At 43.6% G+C, this 22,484-nt stretch overlaps 1 protein-coding gene and 1 pseudogene across 29 annotated transcripts in view; both read left to right on the forward strand.

Annotated features, from left to right (window-relative positions):
* Positions 1–20,639, forward strand: part of LOC114689484 — a 34,047-nt pseudogene extending 13,408 nt beyond the window's left edge.
* Positions 19,890–22,484, forward strand: part of Adgrl3 (adhesion G protein-coupled receptor L3) — a 744,444-nt gene continuing 741,849 nt past the window's right edge. For 23 of the 29 annotated variants that reach the window (XM_028854037.2, XM_028894059.2, XM_028894686.2 and 20 more), the window contains exon 1: positions 20,377–20,463. The gene's annotated coding sequence lies outside the window, so the exon portion shown is untranslated. Of the gene's footprint in view, positions 20,464–20,487; positions 20,941–22,484 lie in introns of those variants that run through there. The other 6 variants (XM_028894208.2, XM_028894402.2, XM_028854109.2 and 3 more) reach the window with 5 other exon arrangements.

The raw sequence follows: 22,484 nt of genomic DNA on the forward strand, positions 1-22,484 counted from the left end.
ATACATGTGTGTGTGCACCCAAGAGTGTTATGCATATGTTTGCATACATATACACACCAAAAATAAATGAACATAAAGGCTCCTATTTATAACTTAGCATGTTAACTGAATTAATATTATTCTTTTATGTACCTCTGACATTTAAAGTTCCAGTCTTGGAATAAACGAGACTATAGAGTATTGAGGTATGAAACAAAATGTTCTTATGTTTAGTGACTTGACATAGCAAGATCTGTTAGAAAGTCTAATAGAGCAAAGCAGACATCCCTGAACCTCCCAACTGGATGAAGATGAAAACTACAGTCAAGGGATTAAGATAGAACTGAGGAATGCAGGGTAAAGCTAGACTTCAGGCAAAGACAGATGCACTATTTAATCCCCCCACTTTCAGTCTTGTTCTCATTTTTCTCTTTATTTCTAACATTCAATAGGACAGTGAAATATTACTCAAATTAAGGTTTAAAAGACAACCTGTAACAATGACAATGAACAACAAATGATGGGAACAATAATCATCCTCGACAATGAAGGCCAAGGAAACTACTTCTTTGTGCACAAAAGCACATGCTTATCTTTCAGGCATTCAGAGCAAAGAGAAACATAATAGAATATATCACTCTCAATAGCTAATAAAGCAGAAAACCAAATCAGCAAGAAAGATTTCACCAGGCTGGGAAAGCTGCAAGGTAACATTGCATGCCACTGCTTCAGGGATGCTTTTGAGTCACACATAGTATTGTAATGAGGTATTTCAGAAAGAAAAAAAGAAAACCTAAAGAAAATTTGGATAAATATGAATCAATAGAAAACAAATGAGCAATTCAAGTGAAGACAAGATTTAAGAAACTAAAGGAGACAGACAGAAATAGGTGATCACAGAAAACAGGGAAGCATAAAGATGAGGAAAGTGCTAGAATCATTTTCACAATTGACCTGGATGTGACAAATTGAAGCTGTAAGAGTGATGTAAAGTTGCATAGGCTTGTCAGAGAAATGTGTACATTTCCCTTAATAATGTATTTAGCTATTTGCATAAGTTTCTCTCTGGTAAGAATAATTATGATTTAGATGGTTGTTTTTTGTTTTGTTTTTGTTTTTGTTTTTGTTTTTGTTTTTTTGGTTTTTCAAGACAGGGTTTCTCTATGTAGCTTTGCGCCTTTCCTGGAACTCGCTTTGGAGACCAGACTGGCCTCGAACTCACAGAGATCCACCTGCTTCTGCCTCCCGAGTGTTGGCATTAAAGGCGTGCACCACCACTGCCTGGCCAGAGGGTTATTTAAAGTTTTTTTTTTCTTAAATATGAGAACAGTACATATATCACTTCTATCCCTCCCTTCTCCCCCAAATCTTGATTTTTCTTCCTGTCCCTCTCAAATTTATTTTTCTTCTATAATTATTATTTTACATACACACACACACACACACACACACACACACACACAAATTATACATAACTTACTGAGTCCACTTAGTGTCGCCTTCCTGTGAATATTGTGCTTAGGACTGACTGACCACTTGGGATTTATAACCTTTTAGGAAACTTGCTGCAGGAGAAAACTGATGCTCCTCCTCTCAACAGACATTGACTGTTCTTCATTTAGGTGTAGAGCTTTGTGAAATTTCCAACAACCACATAGGCATAGTGACTGGTATGGTCATTATTTAGATCTTGTGCGAGCAACTGTATTATTGAGATGTTATGGGTATAGCTTTCCTCATATCTAGAAGATACTATCTCCCAGCAGGTCATGGCCCTCAGTCTCTTACAATCTTTTTGCCTTCTCATCTGAAATGTTTCCTGAGCCACAGATGCAGGATTTATGTTGGAGCTGGGCACTTCACAGTCATTTAGTCTCAGCATTTTGACTAGTTTGGGATTATATAGTAATCTTTCAGCTACAAAAACAAAAGTTTATTTGATGAGAGGTGAGAGCTACACTTATCCGTGGATATAAAGATATGTATTTAGAATATAGTTAGAAGCTATACTGATTTAGGAAAAATGGCAGTAGTTGGTTCTCCTTTAGGGTCAATGACCTCTATAGCAATGGTTTCTTGGATGGGATGTTGTACCACGCGTGAATTCCTTCCTATTAAGTGAGTGTTAATGCCAATTACACAGCCATTAGTTGCCCCAAAATATAAGCGCTATTATTGCACCATTAGTGATACCTTGCTGGGCTGGTCATTGTTGTCCTTTGCAGGCTTAGCAGCTGGGTAGGCCTACTAATAAGAAGTCCTTTCTCTCTTGACTGTTTACAGAGCACCTTTTAATATGAGAAGAGGCAGCCCTAAAGGAGGAATCTTCTAGGTCAGTACCAGCTCCACTCTTCCAGTTTCTTTGAATGATAATGCCCTTGGTTGCTTGAAGTTCTGGGAGGCAACCAAGGGCAGTGGCAATATCTTTTATTGTTTTGGGGTATCTATTGGACCCTTCTGACCCTAACCAACAACTTAAAAAGGTGCTTTACCTTGGCTGGTACTGGGATTTTGTTAAATAGTCCATGACTTCTGGGGGAGGGGAACATTATTACCCCATTTGTCATAACTCCATTTAAAATACATAGATACATATATATGTGTGTGTCTGCATACATATAAATTAAAATGCATTTTATGTAAGTTTATAAAATAGTATGGCTCCACATGGCTGCATTAAACATCTTCCGTGTTGTCTCTGCTTCCTCTCTCCCTTTGCATGACCCTTTCTCCCTTTCCAAGTGCCCACTCAGTGTTTCCCCTTTCCTCCATCATAGCACCTGTGCCCTGCTGGCCTACTATCTGCAGCTCCTTCCCTTTCTCTCCCAGCCATGGTTCCTCTCTACTTTCCCGACTTCAGTGTTTACTCCAGGTTATATAATCACATCTAACGATTCAGAGCTGGGAGCCACAAATAAGAGAGAACATGAAGCATTTGTCTATCTGGACCTGGGTCACTTCACTCAGTATATTTTTCAGCTGCATCTACTTACCTACCAATTTCACGCTTTCATTTTTCTGTATATATGAATAGAATCCATTGTGTGCATGTACTCCATTTTCATCATCCATTCATCAGTGGGTCTACATCATTCTATTGTCTTCTAGAAGTATATTTAAAAGGCTTCCTTCATTCCTAAATGTCATTTTGCTATTCACACTTGATCTTTTGCTTAAGTGAAAATATGAGAAAATAATTTAAGTTTTGAAATGGCGTAGTTCTAGACAGGAATTTTTGCTCAAATCCCTTCCCAGAAGTAAAGTTATGTTGTTACTCCTATGTATTGCACAGTTGGAAAATACAGTCTATTTATGAGTATAGGAGAAATTGGTGTGGATTTAACAAACATGGATCCACTTCTCACTGCATGCAAACTCAGTGATTCATAGATAAAGAAAGGCAGGAGACCAAGAAGAAGCGTGAAGCCTGGCTATTGCCATGTAATTTTCTTTTTGTAGTGAAATTTTTTCATTTATTTTACATACCAACCACAATTTCCCCTCCCTTCTCTCCTCCTTTTCCCTTCCCCAACATCCTACCCACTTCCCTATCCACTCCTCCTCAGTGTCCATTCAGAAAGGGGCAGGCCTTCCATGGGAGTCAACAAAGCATGGCACATCAAGCCGAGACAGGACAAAACTCCTCCCCCTGCTTCAAGGGTGTTTGAGGTAATCCAGCATGGGGAACAGGTTCCCAAAAGCCAGCTAAGCACCAAAGACAGGTCCTGATCTCATTGGAGGTGGGGGGGAGCCTCACCGACAGACCAAGCTACACAACTGTGACACAGATGCAGAAGATGCAGAGTGCCTAGGTTGGTCCCATGCAGGCTTCCGAACTGGTGACCCAGAGTCCATGAGCTCCCATGAGCTCAGGTCAGATGTTTCTATGGGTTCCTCCATCATGACCTTGATTCCCCTGACTGCCATGCAATTTAAGTGATATTGAATCCAAAGAACATGAACCCAGAGTTCAAGATTACAGATTTTTAAATGATGTTTTTTTCAGTCCCCATTTGGGCGCTGGATGTCCTACTGTCCTTGACATTTCTGTGCTTCTTTTTTTGAGATTTATTTGCTTTCCATTTGAAGTGTATGAAGTTGACTCCACAAGTGTATATGCACCAAATGTATGTCTGTTGCCCTGGGAAGACAGAAGAGGTTATTGGAACCCCTGGGAAGGGAGTTGCAGAGGGTTGTAAGCTGTCCTGTGCTGGGAAGCTCAGAAACTTCTCAGAGTAATCTCTCCAGCTCTGATTTATTCTGTTCATTAGGAAAATTAATGTATTAAAATATTGCTGCCATTAATTACATCACAGGGTATTATGGCCACCTAATAATTGTGTGGTAAATTCAGAGTGTCATACAAATTGAAGATACTTGCCAAGACACATGTACATACACACATACTGCTCATACAGTAGAATCCTATGTCCTCTAACTTATGTATTTATTTATGTTGCTTGTCTCCTCCAAAAATGCAATATCATCCTTTAACATTACTGTTCAAGCTGGTAATATTCCCTTTCCTCAGGACCAATGCATTCATTCCTGCATCTTGATGAATGTAGTCTGTGCACAAACGAATTGCCTAACCATTTTTTTTTCTTCCTAAAAGTTATGTCCTTCCTACAGGGACCTCTTCACCAGGGAGCTGAAAATGGTCCTGTTTCTTTGTTTCAGGATTGCTCTTCTGGGGACCCCAGCATCCAGCGTCACTTTCTTTCCGGCTTTACGTTAGAGTTCTTTTATAACCTCTTGGCTGTTCCTCCTTTCCCTTTGTCCAATGCTAAGTGCCTCATTCTCCCTACAGTGGAACACCCACACACATTATTCCTAGATCATTCCTTGACAAAACCTCCTGCTAGTGACGCTGAGAACTTGCTTCCCACAGCATTGAACAGGGACACTTAGCTACTCCCTGCCCTTGCCGCATTTTATTCACAACATCCAGCCAATGGGCCCTTGTTCAAATGTAGTCAGAGTGTTGGTTTCCCTGCATTGTTGCAACCTAGTATCACAACCTTGAAATACTAGAAATTTGTTTCTCAAAATCTGGAGGGTAGAAGTCCAAAAACCAAGGTGTCAGAGGAATGATATCCCCTGCCATATTCTAGAGAGAATCCTCTCTTGCATGCTCCAGTTTCTAGTGGTTTCCTGCCAGCCCTTTGGTGTTCCTTAGCATGCAGCTTCCTCACTCCGTTTCCTGCCCCTGGCCCATTTGGTTTCTTCCTGTCGTGCCTGTCTTCACATGGCATTTTCTCCAAAGGACCAGTCACCCTGGATTAGGGCCCATCCCATTAGACTCATCCTAGCTTGAAAACATTTCTAATGAACCCATTTCCAGGGGGAAAAAATCAGTTTTTTGGGGTATCCAGAGTTGGGATAGAAGCACAAATTTTGTGGATGCCCGGCCTAAATAGTGATGTGTCAGATTCACCAGTTCACTGGGGTAGCCATGATGGTTTACTTACTGCGCGTTCCAAAGACCAGGCTATGTTAGTCCCGTGTCTTGTTGCAATAATATGATATCAACAAAAGTAACTTCAAGAAGTGAAAGTTTGTTTCTGCTCACAGGAGATACAGTCCTTCCTGTCAGAAACCTGGTGACAAGTTCGTGAAGCAGCTGGTCCTATTGCGTCTGCAGTCAGAAAGCAGAGAGAGATGAATGTTGGTGCCCAGCACGCGTTGTCCTTTTTATCAGTTTTGGACTCTGGTCCACGGAAGGGTACCATCTTTAGAGTGGGTCTTTCCACCTCAACCTAATCTAAAAACTCCCTCACAAACATGCCCAGAACTTGTCTCCTTTGTGATTCTAGAACCTGCTAAATTGATAATCAGTATCAGCCACTGCACAGGTATATTGCTATTTTGGGGGATTTGCTAACTCCTTGATCTGATTGTGTCTAGAATGCCCCTTTCCTCAAATTTGTACAGCTCTTTGGCTATCCTTCTTGCACCTTGTAAAGGAACAAATGATTTTCAGTAGTGCTTTCTGATATGCTACTTAAAGCAAACAATCTAAACAGTCTATCACACAACAAATTTATTCCCTCCTACCTTTCCCCACCAGTGGCCCAGGACATCCTTGAAAGCCATGTATGAAAGCGCAAGAATGTCCATCAGCAGGTCTCTGAAGGTCTGACCTGAACACCAAATGTCACTTATCACTATTCTTCTCCAGTTTAGTTCTCTAAGATTATTTTATCTCTTTCTATTTTTTTTGTTAAACTGACCTAGAGATCTAGAAAAGATCTCAAGCACTAGAAAATAGCTATCAGAAATATCATATGCTTCTTATTAGCAAGACCATTATAGATTTGGAATTTTATTTTATGATATCACAAGAATAACTCATGTCTTTTTTGAATCTAACATTGAATATATTTTTCTTTTATTGAAAACCTATTTTTTCTCACATAATATATCCTTATCAGCTCCTCTCACTCCTTCCAGTTCACATATGTTTTTCCTTTTATTGAAAATAGATTTTTTTCTCACATAATGTATTCTGATCACCTCCCTTTACTCCTCCTAGTTCATCCCCATTTCCCCTCCCATTGTGATCCATCCCTTTCTGTGTCTCATTAGAAAGCAAAGAAGCTCCTGAGGGATAATTATAAAATAAAATATAATAAGATAAAGCGAAAACTAACACATTGGAATTGGACAAAACAAACAAACAGAAGGAAAAGAGCCCAAAAGAAGGTACAAGAAACAGAGACCATTCAAATACCTTTTCAGCAGTTGTAGGCACACACTTGCCACAGGGCCCTGTGGAGGTCAGAGGGCAACCCTCCAGAGTTAGTCATGATCAGTCCTGAAAATGTACATACCATTAACATTATACAGAGTGAGTGGGTTATATTTAGAAATATATATAGATGTGTGTATATAATGTAGCATAATATATACATATATATAGTGTAACATATCTATTATGCAACATAACATATATTGTGTGACATTATATGTATTATGTAATGAAAATTAATAATAAAAGAGGACATGAATTTGAAGGAATAGAGGGGTATATTGGAGGGTTTGGAGAGAGGAAAGGAAAGGGGAAATGATGTTATTATAATCTCAAAAATAAAATTAAAAAAAGATAAGAAATAGCAAGGAAGAGGACCACAACAGAACTTGTTGGCTTATGCGGCATATGTATGTAGAAAACAATGGCTGTCAGCCTCGATTCCAGTTTCCGTTGGAACATTTGATCAGCTTCCTAATCACAGTGTTTATCTCCTTGCCTCCTAATCTAATGAACTGATAGGGAAGGGTGTTGCTTTACCAGAGCAACCAGAAGGGTAGGACTGAAAACATGCCTGAATGTTTAGCCTTTTAAATTAAACCCTCTTTTTCACTTTTACTAAAATGGGAATGGTACCTGTGCAGCCAGCTTCTTGGGAGGATAAATTCCCACAATGTATGAGAAAAGTTTCAGCACATAGGAGGGCATGTTCCTTTATTCAGACAATGTTAGAGCCTGAAATTAAGCCACAGAGGGAAAAAAATCGCCATTTTATAGTTTCAACCTATTGTCCTTTTGCTTGATAATGAGATTGTCTCCAACCTCTGTTTCTGTTTTTTAATGTTAGTAAAATTTTCTAATTGATTCCAAACCCAGAACAATATCCACCAAAATTCAAACACAGTTTAAAAGCATATTTGCTTCTTAAAGATGTTCCAATGCATGTTACTGATGTATTTTCAGTAACAGCAACCTTCTTTAGAAAAGGTGACAAATTTGGATTTGATAGCTCTTATTTAACTGCATAAATCCTATTAGCCAGTATTGTTTATGGCATGATAGATATATTAATTATAGTTCAATAGATATTCTACTAACTTAATATTACAGATTGTGCACATTTGACTTGAGTTATTTCACTAAGCTTTCAGGGAAGGTCTGCCTTGGGCCTGATCAGTATAATTTCATGTAGAGAATAACCAATATTTTCCTTTTAGTCCTAATTTTGTTATTTAGAAGAAGTGACATATATAATTAAAGATGAAGAAATGCAAAGTCATTTCACTGTGACTGCTGCTGAAATGCTGTGATTGACATGCTCAGGAGAGTAGTGCAGTATGCATTTTCCAAACTCACATTTAAAGAATTTTCAGTATACAATATGAAAGAAACCTAATTTCCTAGATATCACTGAGACACAGATTGCATGCCAGCAGCATTACTGCACAGCTACACAGAATTTTCCCCTAGTGGGTATCTGATTTGGGAGTTTAAATATAGATGCAAAAAAAAGCAGGCATTTCTGAAGAAGTCTAGCAGTGTTTATTTTATTCAGTTGTATCCTTCAAAAAATATTGCACGAGGTCATGTTTTGATACTCTCCATGTATCAGACAATGTGGTCATGAGTAATGCTTCAGTTTGGGGTACTACAATAAAGATTTATAGCTGAGTGATTATTGTACATAGCAACCGTCATTCTCAACAGAGAAGCTATGACTGATTATCTGTGAGAGATATTTTTATGGAAAATAGATTCTTTTCTCATACAATACATCCTGACCACCGTCCCTCCCTCTCCACTCCTCCCAGCTCCCCCCATCTTCCATCTCCCCCAGATCCACTCCCTCTCCATTATCTTTCAGAATGGGGCAGGCCTCCAAGAGACAACCACTAAACACAACACATAAAGATACAATAAGACAAGGCAAAAGCCCTCCATATCTAGGCTGGACAAGGCAACTCAATAGGAAGTAAAGAGTCCTAAGAGCAGACCAAAGAATCAGAGATAACCTGCTCCCATTATTAGCCATAACATATATGCAGAGGACCTGGTGCAGACTCATGCAGACTCCATTCTCTGTGAGCCCATATGAGCCATGCTTAGTTGATTCAGTGAGCCATGTAATCCTGGTATCCTCCATTCTCTCAGACTGCTACAGTCTCTCCTCCTCCTCTACTGCAGTGTTCCTTGATCTCCGAGGGGAGGGACTCAGTGGAGACCTCCAATTTAGAGCCTCTGTATAATGTCTGGCTGTGGGTCTCTGCACCTGCTTCCATCTGCTGCCAAAGGAAACATCTCTGATGATGACTGGACAAGGCACTGATCTATGAGTAAAGCAGAGTATCATTAGGAATCATAAAATTATTTTTTGGGTGAGGACAGGAGGGGGAAGATGTGTTTTGTTCTACTTTAGTCTCTGGGCTACCCAATCTCTGGTTTCTGGCCATTCAGGCAGTATAGCGCATGGTCTCCCTTGTCGGCAGCAGTAAGTTTGCTGCCTTAATCTTAAATGCCCTTTTTTGTCCTGTCCCAGTTAAGTTGTTTGTGTGAAAAATGTGCAGTTGGGTTCTGGAGGGTGCTGGGGATCAGTTCCCCTGTGGTTTTTCCTGTTTGGAAAACAGTGTCCTGGCTTGCCTCCGGATACAGAGTAACCATTCCTTGACTCCTGCTGTTAGAGGGGTATATAAGCCCATGTTGGTACGAATAAAGAGAGCTGCTTCCCTGATGAACTGAAACTGGGTGTGTAGAGTGCTGTTTAACCTCGGTGTCCCTCGCCAGATTTCGTGCTCTTGCTGCTGTGAGGGTGCAGCACTCCCTCTAATGGTGTGGGCCTCAAGTTGAAGCAGACATTGGTTGGGGACTCCAACAAGTTCTGTAGCACCATTTTCCCATCACATCTTGGAGGCATGATAGATTATAGGTCAAAGGTTTTGTGGCTGGGTTCATGTCCAGGTTTCTCTTTCAGTAGCTTGCACAGTGCCTTCCACACCAAAGAGACTGGAACATAGTGGTGAAGGCTCCATGCAGGCATCAGCTCTATCTTTCTACATTCAATGAGCTGTGCAAATGTTGTCTTTGGCAAGATCCTCTCCCCACGTCCTATCATGAGCCTGGGCTGTTTGGGGATCTCCAGAAGACCACCTCGTCCAACAACTCCAACTCTACCTAATGCAAAGTCCTCCATTACTAGGAGGCGTCCTCACTAGGGTCACCCTCCTTGATTCCTGGAAGACTCCATACCACCCTACAAATGCCACTCAATTCCAGCTGTCTCTCTCTACACTTTCTCCCTCCATCCCTTCTCCCCTCCATACCTGATCTCTCATATCCTGTCCTTACTTGTCCCTAGTCCACCTGCAAAATCTATTCTATTTCTCCTTCCCAGGGAGATCCATGTGCTCCCTCCAACCCCCGCCACAGAGCCTTTGATATCGTTGTATAATGTTGGTGCCTGTTATAGTTGCAAAGGAGTGAGAAGCAAAATAAGAGGACAGAAGAGTGAGTGTTTGATAAAGAAGCAAATATTCTATCCTTCCATTTTAGACCATGATAGTTATTGTCTGTAGCCTGAGTTTTCCTGTGCTGGCAGGCACTCCCAAATAACCACTCAGAAACTCAATGTGAGTTATAAATGCTCAGTCAGTAGCTCAGGCTTCTTTTTAGCTAATTCTTACACTTAAATTAGCCCATATTTCTTATCTATGCTTTGCCAAGTGGCTTGGTACCTTTCCTAAGTATGGCATGTCCATCTTGTTTTTCCCTTCCTCTGCTGGCTACCACTCTGACTCCCCCTTCCTCTTCCCAGCATTCTCAGTTTGGCTCTCCTACCTAACTTTATCACGTTCAGCTATTGGCCAGTCAGCTTCTTTACTAAACCAACCACAGTGGCATATATTCACACAGTGTAAAGGAATGTTCCACAATTGTCAGCCACTTCTGGTTGCTCAAACATATTTATTAGTAGAGTACAAGTTATTTGGCCTTTGTAAGGCATGGACACACTAAGAATGTCAGTCTTGGGAATGTTTTCGTGTTTCTAGAATCTTGAATCTAGACTCTGTGGTACGACGTTTGTTAATTGTGAAGGTTTATGTTGTTCATTTATGGTATCTATAAATCACCCAGGACGCAAGCCTTGGACATGTATGTTAGAGAGAGTCTAGATTGTGATAATTGTGGTGGGGAAAACCTACAGTCAGTGTGGACAGCACTGTTCCAGCAGCTGCACACCAGCACCAATTCCCTGAGCAGCTGCTTGATGTTCCTGGTGCTGTGTCTTCCCAGCCATGATGGATTCCAACCTCAAACTAAGAACCAAAACCACACTCTCGTTTCTGAAGTTGCTTTTGTCATGCATTTTATTGCAGCAATGGGAAAGTAACTAATGCAGCAAAGTAACCCTGTTTGCGTGAGCCCCGAATACTACAGAACAATTCTTCTCTCTCAAACCTTTACAGTAAGTGGCTGTGCGCATGCCGTATTGAACTTAATCTGGAGTTATGAAGGGTAATTTAATTGTGGGCTTTAAAACAAAGTAGCTGGGAAAGTTACACAGAGAAAACAAAGCTTGCTAGTGTTTTCAGAGCCCACTAGTGTTGGTGTGAATGTATGCAAACATTTGAAATATTTTTGATTAAAAAAATCAGAGACATTAATCCATTGGAAAGGGGCATTAATCCATTGAAAACTCATTATGTGGGAAAAATTTACCACTTAATCAAGAGAAGTTGTCTTCAAATACACCAATTTGAAAAGCCACCTGTGGTGTCACATGCCTGTAATCCTAGCATTTGGGACACTGAGGCTGAAGGATTGCCATGTGTTCAAGGCCAGCTTTTGCTATATTTCGACACCATGGGTAAATAGAAGAAGCATGTACATCTAGATCTATAGCTTCCATGTCTTTAAAACTGCTGAATGCACTAGCCATCTTTTGAATTATAAAAAGAGTGAGTTACTTTTTTAAAAAAAAGGAAGGAATAGAGGATACCAAATAAGTAGGGCAATCTAATCTGAGTAAGATTTTATAATTTCATATTGCCGAAAAAGTTCCTTCTCACCCACTGCTTGTGGTACCACTCACTACCAGTATAAATACTTAGACTACCCACTATCCTTCACCAGATGAATCCAGATGAGTCCAGCATCCTGATCTCATTTACATTAGCCTTATGCCAAAAAAAAAAAAAAAGTAAGATTCGGTTCAGATGCCTGAGCCTCAATGATTCAAGGTGTAGACCCACTTGCTGATGCTGTAGCTGTTAAATGAGGCCAAAGAGAAAAAGAGTGACTATTGAACAGAGGTGAAGAAGCCCTAAAGCAACAAAAGATGGGGTGGCAGTTGCCAAGTTAATTGATTTAAAAGATAAACATTAAAATATCAGATCTATAGCCCAGCAGTGGTAATGTACATCTTTAATCCTAGCACCCAAGATGTCAAAGGCAGGAGGATCTCTATGAATTCAAGTCCAATCTGGCCTATGTATGGAGTGAGTTTCAGCACAATCAGGATACTCAGAGAAATCCTGTCTCACTCCAACCCTCAAATCTGAGCTACACTTGTTCAAAACATTGTCAATAACACAAATGAAGAGGCGCCATGGCATCATGACTGCTACTACTCTGGCATGCTCTATTTTCAAGGAAGGCTTTGAGGAAGTCAGCAAAGTGTTAATCCAGAGGAAATCAGGAGAGGTGTGATGTTAGTTGTTGATACTGAAATCGCTGAAATTAAAAAGCATCCAAAACCTGTGTCAACTCCTGAAGCGACTTCTCAGGATGCTATAACTTCTGCAAATAGGGACACAGACATCAGAAACATCAATTTTTGTTTATTTGCTTGTTTTGCTTTGTTTTCGAAACAGGATTTCTCTGTGTAATAGCTCTGGCTGTCCTGGAACTCGCTCTGTAGACCACGCTGGCCTAGAACTCATAGAGATCTGCCTGTCTCTGCCTCTGGAGTGTTGGGATTAGAGGTGAGTGCCACCACTGCCTAGCTGGAAACATTCTTTTTGATGCAATGAGAAATGCTGGAAGAAAGATCCTCATCACATCGAAGGATAGAAAAACAGTGATAAACTAGAAATTATTGAGGGCATGAAGTTTGATAGAAGATATATCTCTCTACATTTTATTAACACACCAAAAGGTCACAATTATGAATTCCAAGATGCCTATATTGTGTTGTGTGAAAAGAAATTCCTAGGATTGAGTCCATTTTATCTGCTTTTAAAATTGCCAGCTCTCACTGGAAGCCCTTTCGCCAAAGACACTTGTGGAGAAGCTCTAAGTACAGTCATTTTCAACAAGCCGAAGTTGGTCTTCAGGTTGCAGCAGTCAAAGCTACAGGGCTAGGGGTCAGAACAAGCTTAAAGAGATTGCTGTTTGCTACCAGTGATGCAGTATTTGGAGAAGGAGCATTGAATCTAAATCTTGTAGGTGTTCAAGCTCATGACTTAGGAAAGGTTGGAGAGGTCATTGTCATTAAAGATGACACTACTATACTTCTAAAAGGAAAAAGGTGACAAAGCTGAAATTGAAAAGCATACTCAAAGACAGGCAGTGGTGATGCAGAGCTTTAATCCCAGCACTCAGGAGGCAACGGCAGGAGGATCTCTGTGAGTTCAAGGCCAGCCTGATCTACAGAATGAGTTCCAAGACAACCCGGGCTACATAGAGAAACCCCATTTTCCCTCCCCCCAAAAAACAAACAAACAAAAAAAAACATTCAAAAAATCACTGAAAGGTTAGACACCATAACCAGTGAATATAAAAAAGAAAAGCTGAATGAGCATGTGGCTAAGTCTTCCCAATGAGTAGCTGTGCTGAAGGCTGAAGGAACAAGTTATATTGAAATGAATAAGAAGAGTTACAGATGTCCCCAACACTCCAAGAGCAGCTGTGGAAGAAGTACTTGCTCTAGGAGAGGGTATCTGCTTTGCTGCAACCCAGCCTTGAATTCCTTAATGCCTGCTAATAAAGATCAGAAAATTGTTAAACAAATTATTCAAGAAGCCCTCAAAATTCCTGCAGTGACTATTGCAAGGAATGCATGTGTTGAAGGATCTTTGATTATTGAGAAAATTCTACAGATTTTCTCTGTGTTGGTTATGATCCTGTGTTGGGAGATTTTGTAAACACGGTGGAAAGGGGAATTATTGATCAACAAAAGTTGTAAGAACTGCTTTACTGGATGCTGCTGGGGTGGCCTCCATGTTAACTACAGTGAAATTCCTAGAGAAGAGAAGAAGGATCCTGGAATGGGAACAATGGGTGGAATGGGAGCAGGTATGAGATGTAGCATGCTATAACTCTGAGAATAGTAGCTGGCCTTATTAATCAACTGTGACAGAAAACTTAAGGCAGGTTTCTCACCAATAACTTCAGAGAAGTCACCTCAAATAAATTACTGAATACAAGGCTGGCTGATGACTATACCTATCAGTTACTAGTTTCAGTCGACAATATATAATGGTTTACTGATGTCAATGCCCGTGCCTACATATAATTTATTTTGTATTTTTGAATTTGTATATTCCTGATACTGGGTACAAAAACCATGTACCAGTGTTCTGCCCTCAGCTTAAATCATTGAGGCATTTCTGCTATTCTGTTCTGGTCAGGATTATCATCAGATGAGTAGTTCAAAAGCAGCCTTCCCATGGAGAGTAGAGTAATTGTGCACAAAGTAAAGAAGTCTCCAGTCATGTGACAACCTCTGTGTAATAAACTTTTATTTAAAGTTAAAAAAAAATTAAAAGGCTCTACTGTAAGGAAATTGTCCATGGATACCTTTTTGGATTAGTTAATTTATCCCACAGGACAGTAAAGTATATTCTGATGGGCCATGCGATGTGATGTAATTCTAGGTCTTTATTCTAGTGCACCCCAAATCCTTAGAATTCTAAGCATTCACTGCATGCTAGCAGTCTGAGCGCTGTGCTTCACTGGCAGCAGATGTGATTTCACCCTGATTACCTTGATTTGTCAGTGTATTTAGGCCTCACAGCATTTAAAAATGTAGCTGTCTGCAGATACTTGATTGGGTATTAGAGGACTGTCCCTGATAGGGAAAGCTCAGTAATTTGAAACCCTGTAAGTGCTTACATGCTTTTGAAGAAGAAAGGTCATTTTATGTGAAGGAGGTATCCTCTCCCATCTGCATTATCTAGTTACTTGGCTACTAAGAGATTACAATACGTAAAGTCTGGCCAAGGGTAGTGAACAATGTTAATTCATGGGCTGAGAAAGAGCTAAGGAATGAGAGGAAAAAATCCTGATTTTTCGGGTGGACACAGGATTGCCTCCCATCTGAGGAAGGAATGAACAGGAAAAGCTGTGTGCAATTTTAGGAAAAGGTTTTGGAGGCCGGGTACTCTCTTTCTTCCCTTCTTCCTTTCTTCTCTTTGTGTCTACATTGTAGGCCTAATTGCTAAACTGTAATTGGGAACAAAGGCTACAAGACACTGCTGTTATTACTGCAAAGCTTTTTATGAGCCACACTGAAACCTGCTGAACCTCCACTGTACTGCATTTTCCTCCAAATTGCAACTTTCTCTCTGGTTTGAAACATTTGCTCCAGAAGGAGAGAGGAGACTTTTCAACTGAGGTTGAAAACTGAGGTGGTAAACAGGAGGTAAATAAAAGGTCATTATCCCAGAACAAAAACTTGGAAGATTATTAGATATCTGAGTGCCCTTGCCAACAGTAAAAGCAGCTGGGGGTGGAGACTGAGCAGACAGACTGTGGAAAGAAAAGAAAGAATGAATGAAAAAGGAAGGGAAGGATGTTGTGGATAGGGAGCTGCCTGCAGGCTGCTTAGAGAGCTCCAGTGTCATGTCCAGTGGGCTTTCCAGAAATACAGTTGCTTTTGACTTATCCCTGCTGTTCTCTAAATAACCCCTCACCTACACTTCTGTTGGAAACCCCAAATGAATACTCATGGGGACACCAAATTGGACATTAGTACAATTCTTACTTCCTGAGGTGAGTAGAAATGTCTGTGGTGTTTCTCCAGAAAAGTCCATCACACAACAACTTCCTCACGGTGCAAAATTTTGTATGTTGCATTTCCTTTAGCAGGAACTATTTCCTAATGTGTACTGGCAATATGAATCTATTCTGTACACCCGTTTTTCAATGTTTTAAATAAAAATTTGTGATGTTTGGGACTTTATTGTGCTTATTGATTTGACAAGAATCTTTTGGCCAGGAGAGTTTAATTGTTATTAAGATTTAAACTTTTTTTTCTTTTCCTATTTAGTTAGATATTCTGATTTTTAACATTTCGAGATTCTCTTCATTTGGTAAATGCTGATTTTCCTCTGATTAAATGGCACTAGAGCCAACTCCTTCTAATGTACTGGATTAAACTTCTCAAAAGCACCATTCTCGTATGCCTGGAGCTACTTTGTATAAAGTGTCTGTGCTCCTTAGTCATCTGCTTTTGTCTTTTCTCCAACAAGGAGTTCAATACAATTGTGTAGGGAAAAAAAAAGATACAGAACTTCCTTGACGTTCATAGAAGACTCACCTGAGAAAATATAGGCAAGATCATAGATTTCCTAGTTCTGAGTGGAGGTTTGCATCTTAACCAAACATAAAAGATTATGCTCATCATATTAAAGGTGACTTAGGAGCATAATGTTTGAGCTTAAAATGTGGAGAGCTATTATGAAACACTGCAATGTTGACACACAGTTAAGCTACATAAATAACCAATTCTCATCTTTTCAATGCCTTTTAAAACCATCGGTTGTTTCTACTCACCTCTTCTCCTTTCCACCTCACTATTCTGATCTTTGACATTTTTGTTTATTTTTGGTCAAGTCCTCTTAGGTGAGCAGTTTTCAATTATTTGTTTAAGGGACTAACCCTAGTTTCTCGGTGAGATGTTCCACATTTTGATAAACACATTACTTACAGACTTCTTAGTTATATCCATGAGTTATTTATATTTAACTTTCTAGTGTCCTCACTAATAATATTTAATATCTTTGATTTACTTTATATCTAATACATCTAAAAATATTCTTCTTTTACTTTTTTATATATGCCCATCAAGCATATGGTAAATAGAAACTGAGTTGTTTCCATTCTGCCTACTTTACAACTAAGAGTCTCTTGTCACAATTTACTAGTTTATTTTCTGTGAAGCTATTTGTTTAAGTTAAAAGTGAATCCAGATGTCAATTTTTATTTAATTACTCATGGGAGCTTGTAGCTGTCCTGTATTAAGGAAATTCAAGCAGTCATACTTGAGCCTATGAAAATCTACTTCGTTAGAATTCAGCCATTAAATATCTTTGGCTTTCTATTCCCCACCCAAAGGAATTATTATATATGCAAAGAACTATGGATACAGTTAATTTTTTTTTCTAATACAGAAAACCAAAGCTTGGAGTTTACCTTTAAGATAGCTCTTTATAATCTGAGAGGATATAGGGACAAGCAGCTCATTATGTCAAAAGAGCCAGAGATAAGCAGAATGAACTAGGCACTGTGGTAGAGGTACTACTACCCACGTGCTGTGGGAGTTAGTCACACTTTTGTTCCTGTGACAACATACCTAGAAAAGCAACCTCATGGGAGGGAAGGTTTATTTTGGCTTACAGTCTGAGGCCTCAGTCCGTGTTTAATTGGTTCTGTTGTTTTTGGTATCTATGGTACAGAACAATACTTGTGCCTGTGTGGCGAAGCTGTTCACCTCACAGTGACTGGGAAGCAGAAGTCGAGGTGTGTATGTGTGTGTGGGGGGTCCCTTTGGTCCTCTCCAAAGTCACACCCTCAAGGTTCGAACATCCTTATAGCAGGCCCAACCTCTTAAAAGTTCTCCTGCCTCTCAATAGCAACAGTGGCTGCGGACCAGACTTTAACATAAAGACCTTTGGTGGACACTTATTATTCCAATCTCAACAGAGAAGATAATGGATGCTGTGTGAGTGTGTGTGTGTGTGTGTCACATGTCATACGTTACAAGAACTTATTTTCTCACCTTGAGATAGATAAGAAAAGGCTTCTTGTGATTTGAGCTTTGAATGCAATTCTGATAATCACTTGTGGTGGCGACGATCACCTAATTATGATGAACTTTAGATTCTACAGATGTGCTGAGGTTGAAGTTATGGATTTATGAAGTAACGGATTCTCATAGGAAGTTAGATCGTTCTGAAGTTATACAACCTCATGCCACTTCCGAGACTTGAGTAGGGAAGCGATGTACTTGTTGGGTTCATACAGTATATCTCAATTACTAGACTGTACTGGTATAGAAAATGCCTCCTTAGTCATTTGAAGTAATGGAATTTTATTGCAGAAAAAAGGAAACAATTATACGCTCAGCCTTTTCATTTACAAATCATCTCAAAGAGGTGCAATAGTTGACGAAGGTCACCTGAGCAAACTTTACCACAGCAGAAAGCATGGAGTTAGAGCCAAGACAGTTTTCTATATGTTTTATGGTAATATTTATTGATATGAAATAAAAACCATTGAATTCCCATGCTCCATTTTTTTTCGGAGAAAGATGCTTTCAGTATTGCCGTGAACTTGTACCCTGAGGTAAGTTTGAAGGCACATAAAATGGACCAAAGGCAGGAAATGCTTTAGAAGTAGGCACCCGCATAAGGACCACGTGGAGTAATCTGCACCTGTAAAAAAGACACTGGCAGAACTCCCAGCCTGGTACCTCAGTCACCTCCAGCTGAGTGGGGGAGGAAGACAAGAGAGCAGGAGGGAGGCGGGGGAGAGTGAAGAGATAAGAGTGGAGAGAGAGAGAATGGGGGGGGGAGAGGAAAGGGAGAGTGGAGAAAGAGAAAGGAGAGGAAGAGAGAGAGAGAGAGCGAGAGATGGAGACATGCTCCTAGCCAGGAGAGAGGTACCCTTTGTCTGACAAACCCTGCCAGGGAAGCCTCCTGTAGCCGCCCCGCGGTTCCCACCTCCAAGCATCTGCGGAGCGGCTAGGTGGAGCCCGCGCCCGCGGAGCCCTGGCGGACTCCAGATCCGGGTTTTGCCGGCCACCCCTTTCTCCGGCTGGAGAGCCCCCCTCCCCGGGTCCTGGGAGCTCTCGCGCCCGTCGCCCCGCCGGTGGTGGCTCACTCGGGCCTCGGCTGCCTCGGCCGCCGCTCGCACCCCTGCCTGACTGCGGGGCGCGCCGCCCCACTAGCCTGCTCGGCCCGCAGCGCGCCCGCTTTTCCCAGTTCCCAGGAGCGGGGATGCAGATGGCACGGCCGGGCCGGGAGGGCGCCGCCACCGCCGCCACCGCCGCCGCCGCCGCCGCTGGCATCTCGCGGACTGCGCGCTGCCTCCGCTCCCGCAGCTGCTGCTGCCGCCGCCACCGCCTGTGACTCGCCCCCCGCCGCCGTCCCCCCCCCCCGCCGCCCTCCGCTCCCCTCTCTTTCTTCTCTCTCTCTCTCTCTCTTTTATTTATTTATTTATTTATTTGGTTGGCCTCGGTCCTCTTCCTCCCGGGTGTGCGCGCGCGGGCTGCACGGTGTGTGCTGTGGGCAGGAGCTCGCCCGTGTGTGGTGTGCGCGCCGCGGGGGGACAAGCGTGTGCGTGTCTGGAGGGCGCCCCGAGCCTCTCAGTGGCTCCGGGGGGTGGGGGAGTCCAGAAGAGAGAGAGAGAGAGAGAGAGAGAGGAAAAAAAAAAAAAAAAAAAGCACCGAAGCCGGCGTCCCCCGGCGGTTGGCGGTGACGGCGGCGGCTCGGAGCCCGGGCCCCGCGATGAAGCTCCCGCATGCCCGCAGCTACCCGGCCCCGCCGGCGAGCTGATCGGCCACCACCGGAGCTCGGGGCTCGCCACCCCCGGCAGGCACGCAGCCCTCCAGCGGGGCCCGGCGCCCGCTCTGCCCGCGCCTCCACGCCGTGCACCGGGGAAGGAGTTTGCGCGGCTGGCTCCTGGGCTCTCTCTCTCGGAGCGGGTTGCGGGCGGCGGAGCGGACCCTCGCCAGCCGGAGCACCTCGGGGGCCAGCAGGAGGAGGACGGCGAAGAGGGCTGGGCGGAGAAGCCACTGCTGGTCCTCGCCGCTGCCCCTACCTATCCCCTCCCTCCCGCTCGGAGGCGGAAAGGGGAGGACGAGGAAGAAGAAGAAAAAGAAAGAGACGGGGGGTGGGGTGGGAGAACTGGATATAAAGATCGGCTTGGGGGGGGATGGTGGAAGATTTTTGGTCTCCTCAGCAGCGGCTTTTCTTGCGGCGGCGGCGGCGGCGGCGGCAGCGGCAGAGAAGGCAAGGCAGCCCCAGCTATGACTGCCGCATGTTAATAGCTCCCGCTCGGGTCCGCGGGCTGCAGCCGAAGACACAGCCTGACTCCGAAGTTGTGCAACTGTGCCCTGGGAGAGACATTTGAACCCTCCTTCTCTTTGCTCCGCTTTTGCCTCCCCCCCCCCCCGGGCGTGTGAAGCGAGGAAACGTAAAGGAGGACTAGCATTTGGTTTTCCCGGCTTCCCCTTTCTCCATGGCTGTGTAGAAGAAGAAAGGAAAGAGACACTTTTTGTTGTTTCTTGGACTGGGGTCTCCACCCTCCTGCCGTCTCTTGCGATTTGATCATCTTTTTTTTTTTTTTGCTTGGTGTGGCTGGGGTGTCTACACTGGGGCCGGTCCAGCTTTTTTTCTTTCTTTCTTTCTTTTTTTTTGCCCCGGGGCTCAATGGATGGATTGTGGAAAACTGCACCGGGTTGCAGGTTGTTGAGCAACTGATGGGACCATCTCAGGGACCGGCGGTTACGAAAGGTAATTTATTCTTTGCACTCTTCCTAACAGTGGTCGCCCTGCTCGGGCGCAGGCGGCGGCATCCGCTGGGCGGGCAACCAACCGAGGGGGGTGCGGGGTTCACGTACACTCACCCTTCCACTCACACATTCGCCTTCGCACACTCGCCCTCACGCGCACACATCATCTCATCGTGATGTGGAGCGGGAAGGGAGCCTCCTGACTGGTGGGCGCTGGGGGTTGGCACGGGTTCGAGGTTCTACCAGCCACTGGGCGATGTGGTGACCGAGGGAGATGTAGGGGAGAGGGAAAACCCGCGCACTGGCAGTCGCACTCGCCGGGTGACAGGAACGAATCCCACCCGGAACATTTTCCCTCCCTCGTCCCCCCAGTGTTGTCCTTTGGTAGGGGCAGAAATCAGCCGAGGGGGCGCCTTTTCTCCGCTAGGCTGGAGTAACACTGGAGGTGGGAACGGGTTGGAGGACGAACAGGGACCCGGTGAGGAGCTCAGTCTGGGGTGATGGCGAATTGCAAGGTGGTGAGCCTGGTGTGATCCTCCCTGGACGCCTGCCTGGGAGCATCCAAGGTGGCCGAGCTTGCCCAGGTCGCGCCCGGGAGAAGTGGAACAGCGTTTGCCTCCTTTTGCGTCTCCCCTCTTGTGTGTCCCCTTCACGGCAGTTTGGTTTGGACCTGAGTGCCTAGGCTTTGTTGGGCGATTGTGGTTGGAGAAAGCTACCACTTTTGTGGCTGGCACGGGGGTTGAGCTCTGCTGGGAGTGAGCACCCACTGTAGAGAGGGTGTTCAATGGTCAGGGCGTCCGAGGCGCCAGGGTGCGGTGGGCAGAGTAGTGGTGGCCCTAGTGGCGGGTTACAGGTAGAGGAGTGGGCATCTCGGTGCTTCGCTTGGGAGATGGACAGTCTCTGGGCTGAAGCGGAGCTTGGGGAGCAGCACTACCCAGCCTCTGGTTCTACCCGGGAGGTGGCGGCTGAGCATACCAGATGTCCAGTAGTGCAGCCCTGTGTTTGTAGGGGTAGTGGCCAGGGGTCGGCGTGCATGTTATCTGTGTGTATAGGAGCCTGCACATTTGGGGTGGCGGGAGGAGACCTTCGCAGGGATGCGAGACCTGGAGCTACTTGAGTGGAGCTTGTTCATAGAAATCGCTTGGGATCAGCTTAGCTGGAAAATCTGGTTTGAGGAGGCCCAGAGGGCCCCTGGTAGGGTTGCGAGGAAGCCTGGCGGCAGGTTCCCTCTTCCCTGGAGATGTGTGCAATGCTTGGAGTCGCTGGTGCAGCGCTCCCTGTACTCCAGATTGGCCTTGAGGAGGACCTCTTGCAAGATTTGCAGTAATCAAGTGTGTCCTGCAGAATCCCTGGTCTTTGGAATTATCTGGCCACTTTCTCCGCCCGGATGGAAACGTGTGTTGCTTTTATTGATGACCAGCGATAGAGCACTTGGGCGAACTGGAGGCTTGGGAGCCACCTCCCGGGTGTCTCCTCCCGGAGGCTCCTGTGGTCCCTGACTGCAGTAGTTAGAGAACATTGTAAACAACAGTGTAAGCATCTTTGCTACTGTCTCCCTCAGAGCCTAACCTGCTGGTGGTGTCTGGTGTGTTTACTTTCCTGGGTGAATTACTCATTAGGAAGTATAAGGCTGCTTGCCCCTCTGATTTTACATCTTTGCAGCCAGCTGCCAGGGAAATGGGGAGACAGGAAGGAAAAAAAAATGCCTCCTGTGCTTTGCTCTGAAGTAAATAGGAGGTCCGCTTATGTTGGTGTCATATGGGCTGTCGTCGCTAGTTAAAGAATGCCATCGTAGAACCTGCGAGGAAACACTTGAGTGATTTTGTGTTTGGAAAGTCAGCTGCATTTGCCTACGAGATAGCAGAGGTTAGCCAGTTTGCTAATTCATTTTTTTTTTTTTCCAGTCTGGAATAGTACTAAGTGATCAGCAGTTCTGGCGCCCAATTTATCTGTATTGGGATTACGAGTAGAATGACCAGTTGTTTTCCACTATCACCCACAGAGGATATCAGATAATTTCTG

The sequence above is a fragment of the Peromyscus leucopus genome, chromosome 10 (genome assembly GCF_004664715.2).
Source record: "Peromyscus leucopus breed LL Stock chromosome 10, UCI_PerLeu_2.1, whole genome shotgun sequence".
Lineage (NCBI taxonomy): Eukaryota > Metazoa > Chordata > Mammalia > Rodentia > Cricetidae > Peromyscus > Peromyscus leucopus.